The sequence below is a fragment of the Trichechus manatus genome, unplaced genomic scaffold (genome assembly GCF_000243295.1).
Source record: "Trichechus manatus latirostris isolate Lorelei unplaced genomic scaffold, TriManLat1.0 scaffold00205, whole genome shotgun sequence".
In the NCBI taxonomy this organism is placed as follows: Eukaryota; Metazoa; Chordata; class Mammalia; order Sirenia; family Trichechidae; genus Trichechus; species Trichechus manatus.
The window spans coordinates 3,810,232-3,818,213 of NW_004444141.1; positions in this window are offsets into that span (position 1 = coordinate 3,810,232).

Genomic DNA, 7,982 nt, shown 5'->3' on the forward strand with positions numbered 1-7,982 from the left:
AGCCAGTCCCTGCTTGGACTGAAGGAACCCGGTCAGCCTTCCTAATAATGGAAGCCCAACACACAGCCAGTCCCTGCTTGGACTGAAGGAACCAGGTGAGCCTTCACAGTGATGGAAGCCTGACACAGAACCAGTCCCTGCTTGGACTGAAGGAAACTGCTCCTCACATATCTGTGCGACAGAAGCAAAAATAAATTCTCCCCGGAGGAAGAATACATCATACTAAAACCATAAAAACCAAACCCATTGCCATTGATTGGACTCCAACTCATAGTGACCCTATAGAACAAAGTAGAATTGTCCCGTAGGGTTTCCAAGGAGCAGCTGGTGGATTTGAACTGCTGACCTTTGGTTAGCAGCCGAACTCTTAACCACTGCACCCCCAGAATTTCCCAGTACTTCATACAGAGCTTAAAATTATCTCATCAAATATAACCAGGCATACCAGGAGACAAATTTTACCAAAAATGAGAAAATACGGACATCAGAAACAGGCTCATTACGATATTTTGATAATTTATCAGATGTGAACTTGCTGCTCAACATGTTCAAAGAAATGAAAGACAAACTGAGAATTTTGGCAGAGAACCAAAAACTATGACTAGGATCCAAATGGTAATTTTAGAACTGAAGGTAAGGTACTGAAATGAAAAACTTAACTGATGGTTTAACAGCAGATCAATTACTGCAGAAGAAAGAATTAATAAATCGAAAGTACATTGGAGGAGAAATCTAAATTGAAGCACAGAGAAGAAAAAAGGCTGTAACATACTGAAAGAATCAAAGAGACAAAGGAAACATGATGAAGTTTCATCATATGTGTGATGGAACCTGAAACAGTTGCTTCTGTGTGTGGGAGGCGAAGATATTGATAGGAGAGAGGCAAGAAGGAACTTTCTGGGTGAGGAGAAGGTTGGATTTGTTTGGAGTGTGGATTACAGGGGTGCATATGTTTGTCAAAACTCATCAAACATTACATTTTTGTTTCACTCTATGTAAATTACTCCTTAATAAAAAATGTGTATAAGTACAAAAGAGTGAGGTACTGGAGAGATAAAAGGGGAAGGAGGGAAATGCTGTCCGATGTATATTATTGAGATGTTCTCTGCTTTGCCGTGGATCAAATTCAGAGAAACACTGGAAACAGATTTTTAAATTAAAGTGGTATGACTTTTCAGCTTTTAGTCTCACATGCTGGCAAGGCTTTTGTTCTGTTCCGAATTGCCTCATTTTTGTCAACAGCCATATCAAGAGGAACTCTTTGAAAAGAGAAAATAGCATGGAAAAATAAAAACTGGGCTCACTGATTCTGACTTTAGTAATGTATTTATTTCATAAATAATATTTTTCAAAGTATATCTAGTGGCTGAATATAAAACTAGTAAAATAACATTTATAATCAGCAAGTATCTTTAAAAAGTATGATATTCTTAAATTTGCAAATATTTTATTGACACAAAACTAGGGCAGAGACATGTTTGCCAGAAACATTTATATTGAGAAGACATCATTTATCTTTATCCTCTGCCTGGAATATCTCCTTCTCACTTTTCCTTTGGGCAAACTCCTAATCATTTTTAAAGACACAGAAAATATGTTTTTTGTTAAATATCCTAGATTTTCCCTGAGGAAGCCCCATTTTCTTTGGTCCCAAAATACTGACCCATATTTTTAATAAAGCACAAGTCACATGGTAAATTATCTGGGATCACATTTGCTTCCCCCATTGAACAGCAAACTTCTCAAAGTTAGACTGCATTTGTTCACCTTTTCTATCACTAGGGTCTCTTATTGTGTTCAGCACAAAGTAGGTGCTTGGGAAATACTGCTGAATAAATGAATTGTTTAATTGAAAAATACATTAAGAATAACTTTTACAGTGTTTCAGTCAAACGTCATTGACCAAAATAGAATTCCTCAAAATGATAAATGTTTGCTCTATAGCTTGATATACAAAGAAGAAGTGAAGCTTTGCTTCTTGGCTTATATTGGTTATCAAAGAGCACTTGGTTGATAACTCAGTTTAAACATTCTCAGGGGTAAAGGTGTACCCTCTAAGAATATGTCTCCTAGATTCCTTACTTTTCTTCTCCCTAAACTCTGTGCTCTGAATCACCAGACTGAATTCAGCACCCTCCTGTTGTTTCCTATGTTTGGCATGTCCGTCTCTGCTTAGCAAACTCTTTCAAGCCAAACTCAAATGACTTCCTGTTTATAAATCCTTCCTAGTCCCTCCAGGTAAAGGTTCTGCACCCGCCACCAATATCCAGTAGAACTTGGACATGTTTCTATTATGTTTGTCCCTTTGTGTTTATTTGCTCGTTGCTCATATCAGATGGTGAGTATCTGAGGGCTCAACAAACATTTTTAACCAGTTGAATGAAGAAGTTTGTGAGCACCCATTCCTACTTCAGTACTCAAACTGAATGATGAGATTCATGGCAAAAAGTCCCTCTCAATCTCTATGAGCGTAAAATAAAGCAAAAAGTGGAACTTGGATGTGATTATATATAAAACGATCCTGATTGCTGTTTGAATTACGTGACCCTGTCCTATTAACTGTTGTATCCCCCGGGCTTAGCATAATGCTGACACATAGCAAAAATTACTAAATACTTATTGAATCAATACATAGATACATATGAAGGTTATGTCTAAGATTCTTCAACTTGATTTGGTTCATGATACTGCTTGACATACTCCCATGATGTGCCAATGGGCATTGAGTAGATGTGACTCTCAGTTCCACACTAGCCTGAAAGTTCCACCGGGCAGGAACTCTGCATTAGCGACCATTGGTTCCCCAGCACTCACAAGCATTCACTAACTATTTTGTGAATAGCGTTAAATGCTGAAGTCCTGGAATTTATGGAAGAGGGCTATGCTTTTGTGAAAGAGGAAAATCCCTACTTATAGCTTTCATCCTAGTTATCTAAATTATCTCTCTAATGAAGATTGAATTAATTTGAGCCCATTCGTTTGGCATGTTGAGACAGGGTTAATAATACTTTTACTCAAATATCTTGATATTCATGTAATGAAATGTTGTTGTCAGCTGCTGTAGCTGACCCCTGACTCATGGTGAGCCCATGTGTTACAGAGCAGAACTGTCCATTGGGTTTTCTTGGCTGATATCTTTATGGAAGCAGTTCACCGGGCCTTTTGTTCCATGGAGCCACTGGATGTGTTTGAACTGCCAACCTTTGTGTTAGAAGCTGATAGCAAACTGCTCGTGCCACTCAGGCTCCCTACATAATAAAATAGAGCATAATATTTATATGTGTAATCTATAAACAAATGTTCAAAAATTTTAGAAGTTGGGAATTAATTTAATTCATCCAGAAAAAAAAGTATGTGCATAATCCAGTATAACAAAAAACCAAACCCTTTGCCATTGAGTCAATTCCCACTCATAGCAACCCTATAGGACAGAGTAGAACTGCCCCATAGGGTTTGCAAGGAGTGGCCGGTGGATTCAAACTGCCAACCTTTCTGGTTACCAGCTGAGCTCTTAACCACTGTGCCACCAGGGCTCCATAACCCAGTATAATGCTTAGTATATTCTTATGATAGATTTAAAAAAAAAAATTTACTCCATGGCAAAAGTTTACAGTCAAAGTTGTAAAGCACCAAAAACAAAAACCAAACCCATTGCCATCGAGTCAATTCCAACTCATGGAGACACTATAGGACAGAGTAGAACTGCCCCATAGGGTTTCCAAGGAGCGGCTGGTGGATTCGAACTACTGACCTTTTGGTTAGCAGCCGTAGCTAGCTGTACCTCTTAACTACTGTGCCACCAGGGCTCCCAAAATTCAGAAACTGAATGTTTTGGACTTTCCTCTAATATAGATGTCATGGCTGAATGTTATCTACACCTAGTATAGCTGTACATTGTTTTTATGTTTTTTTCTCTCTCTCTCATCAACTCTATTGCTAATTAACTTTTGTTGGAAAAGTAGTGAGTTTCTATTCTGACACTTCTCTGTGTCTAAGGAAGATAGGAGAGCGTTTTATGGTCACATCTTGTAAGTTCAGGAAGCAGAAATTTGTTGATGGTAACTTAATTATTTGCGATCATATTGTTGTGGACATGTTAGAAAAGTTTAAGAGCAGTTTACTGTTTGATTCTGAGGATCTTGGACACTGAGAGTAGAATCTAGAGTTTTGGGATGGCTTTGGCTCATCCAGGGACAGATTACCCAATAAGCAAGGTAAGCACGTGCTTAGGGCATCAACAAAATAGCGGCACCAGATGTCCAAAGCAAAGACCCACAGACGCCAAGCAGACAGGACACAAGGCAAAGCGAGCTCTGCAGCGGAAGGAAACCGGAAGGGCACTAAATGAAACCGGTAACGGCTCCTGTGTGTGAGAATGTGCGGCTGGAAATAAAGTTCACACGGGATCACAAGGGCACCCACGCGCAAGGTTGTTTAAGCTGTGAGGCCCCTACCACTTCAACACCTTCGTTGACATCTGTCTCCTACAGTCCCCTCCCATGTAATTATCTCAGCGGGTCTCTTGGGAGTATGTTATTTCTTTCTAATAAACAAGAGGTGGGGGTGGGCTGTTGAGTCTAACTCTTGCTACATTCACCCAATATGCAACTGAATCCAGTATCTTGTTGCAGTTACTGGGCAAGGATGGATTATATTAATAGATAACGGGCCTCTGATCCATTTTGAGAGAACCGCCTTGTACATCCACGTCTGCTGATCCAGCAGCTCCAGCCAGAAGGGCCAGCAATGCTCTTTGCCATGATAGAAACACAAGGGCGTGCTCTTGCATATGTCCTGGTAAACAACCAATGGGAGCTTCAGTCCCAGATGACCCGCAAAAGGAAGGGAACTTGAATAAGTCGACCATTGTGATGAATTCAATCAAGTTACTTTTTAACTGTATAGCATTTATGTACAGAGTTATGTCTTAAGTCTTGTAGACAATAATAAGCATAACTTTAAAATATGTTTGGAATACATGCAGACTCAATCTAGCATACATTTAATAAAATACTAACATGGGTAATAATTTAATGTAGTACTAACATAGAAGAGTCCAAAAAATACTGGAAATATTAATACTTATCTAACACAAAAAGTTTTAATTTATGTATCAAGTGAGTTTCGTTTTTATTGTCTGTTGCATGGGACACAGTGCTTGATTTTACCCTAAATGAAAAAGCATTGAAGAATTGATAAGAGCAAAGAATAAAAAGAAATGTTTTTAATTATAACATGTTAGAAATGAAAGATCTATCTAAAAATAAAATATAGTAATTTGTTGTAATATTTGTTTTCTGATCATTAAATTTTCTTTTATAACATCTTTTCATTTGTTCATTTATAATTATAGCATTTATTATGAAACAAGCATCAAAATCGAAGCATCAATCATTTAAAGCAAAGTTGATGAAAGTCAATTTTTCATTGTGGGTGATCAATGGAATTTTACATTGATTATTGAAACAACTAAGTTCAGTGACTCATTTTCTTTGTTGTAGAATACGTGTAAATACTCTTTTTGTAGAAAATGTGGTATGTAGTAAAAATCTTGGAACCCCGAATCCACTAAAAATTTTATAGTCCAGTTCATCTCATTCTGCTGAAATGGCACTTTTGTGTTCAATAGCTAATATTATGGCCTCATTTAAAAAGAAGTTACATCATGAATAGCTAAGACACACACACAAATATATATATATACATGCATATATACAACTCACATATCCTGTTGGAATGCGTGAATTAGGAGAGGAGAAGCACCACAGATTATCAGCGTTCAGGGCCTTCACATGCCTTAATCCGGCCCTGGGCCCAGGCAGCGTTTCGTCTGTTGTACACAGGGTTGCTATGAGTTGGAACTGACACATTGCTCCGGATCAGCATTGCCCAGTAAAGCTTTCTGTGATGAATGAAATGTTCTATGTTCAAGCTGTTCAGTAAGGTAGCCAATAGCCATCTGTGGCGACTGAACACTTGAAATGTGGCTAGTGTGAGTGAGGACCTGAATTTTAACTTTATTTATTTTTAATTTAAATTTAAATCGCTACATGTGGTTAGCGGTTACCATATTGGACAGCACAGCTCTAGAGAGCCCACGATTAAGGAAAGTGGAAGTACATTCTGTGAAAATTAGTCAATGCATCCTCTAGAAGGAGTAATAACAAAAACAGGCATTTATATTTGTACAAGGAGGCCCTGGGTGGTGCAAATGGTTAATGCTCTCGGCTGCTAACCAGAAGGTTGACGGTTTGAGTCCACCCAGAGGCACATGGGAAGAAAGGTCTGGCATTCTACTTCCAAAAAATCAACCACTGAAAACCCTATGGAGCACAGTTCCGCTCCGAAACATGTGGGGTCACCATGAGTCGAAATTGACTTGATGGCAACTGTTTTTTTTATTACTTACTTCATAGAGTTCTTAGGACAATGAAGTGAGTTAATACTTGTAAAGTGCTTACAATATTGTCGGCAAAAACTAAGCACTCAGCTATTTACTATTCTTGTTATTTTTCTCTATGTGTTTATATTTGACAGCTCTATGGACTATTCTTTATTATCCAAGAATAGTTAAATGGGAAATACTTTTTACTCCCCTCTCTCTTACCATCTCTATCCAGTTGGACATTAAGTCCCACCCTTTAATCCTCTGCAATTTACGTGTTTTCTTATTTTTCACAATTCTTTTAAAAATGAAATTTCACCTTCTTTTCACATTGTGATCAAGAATGTCAACAGCCATTAAACAGCAATGTCCCTTGCTTCTTTCCTCCTATGCTATCAAATCTGTGCATATATTTTCAAATTAGTTCTGCCTGGGATCCAGACAGGTTCTCCTTTGTCCCTGTGATTTGTTGTCCTTACTCCCTCCTGACACAGGTGACATTTGTGCATCTTATGCTGTCTCCTGGCCTTTACTATAATTGTTTTAAATTTAAGGTTTTTTTTAAAATGAAAATAGAAATATATGATTAAAATTTTAAATGATGCATTAGACATACAATGAAAAGTAAGTCTCCTTACCATTGCAACCAAATTTTTAAGGCAATAATTGTTATATTTCTGCCTCTCCTCCAGAAATATTCTATGCATACACATGTATAAAACCCATAAAGCAAACCCATTGCTGTCAAGTGGATTCCAACTCATAGCGACCCTACAGGACAGAGTAGAACTGCCCAATAGTGTTTCCAAGGCTGTAATCTTTTTTTATTTTTTTTCCTTTTATTGTGTTTTAGATGAATGTTTACAGATCAAATTAGTTTCTCATTAAATAATTAATATACATATTGTTTGTGACATTGGTTGCCAACTCCATGACATGTCAACACTCTCCCCTTCTGGACCTTGGGTTCCCCATTACCAGCTTTCCCGTACCCTCCTGCCTTCTCATCCTTGCCCCTGAGCTGGTGTGCCCTTTTATTCTCATTTTGTTTTATGGGCCTGTCTAAGCTTTGGCTGAAGTGTGAACCCCAGGAGTGACTTCAGTACTGAGTTAAAAGGGTGTCTGGGGGCCATACTCTTGGGTTTTCTCCAGTCTCTGTCAGACCAGCAAGTCTGGTCTGTTTAGTGAGTTAGAATTTTGTTCTACATTTTTCTTCAGCTCTATGCCAGACCCTCTGTTGTGATCCCTGTCAGACCAAGGCTGTAATCTTTATGGAAGCCAACTGCCACATCTTTCACCCGTGGAGCGGCTGGTGGGTTTGAACTGCAGAACTTTCAGTTAACAGCCAAACACTTTAACCACTGGGCCACCAGGGTTCCTTTATATAGGCATAGATACTTCCATTCTCTTTGCATTTAGATGGCAGTATATTGTATATACTGTTCTGTACCTCATTTTTTTTTTGGAAGTATGTACCTTTATTATCACTTTACTTTTTATTATTATTATTATTTTTTTTTAAATATTTTATTGTACTTCAGGTGAAGGCGTACAGAACAGATAGTTTCTCATGTAACAGTAACACACATGCTGTTTT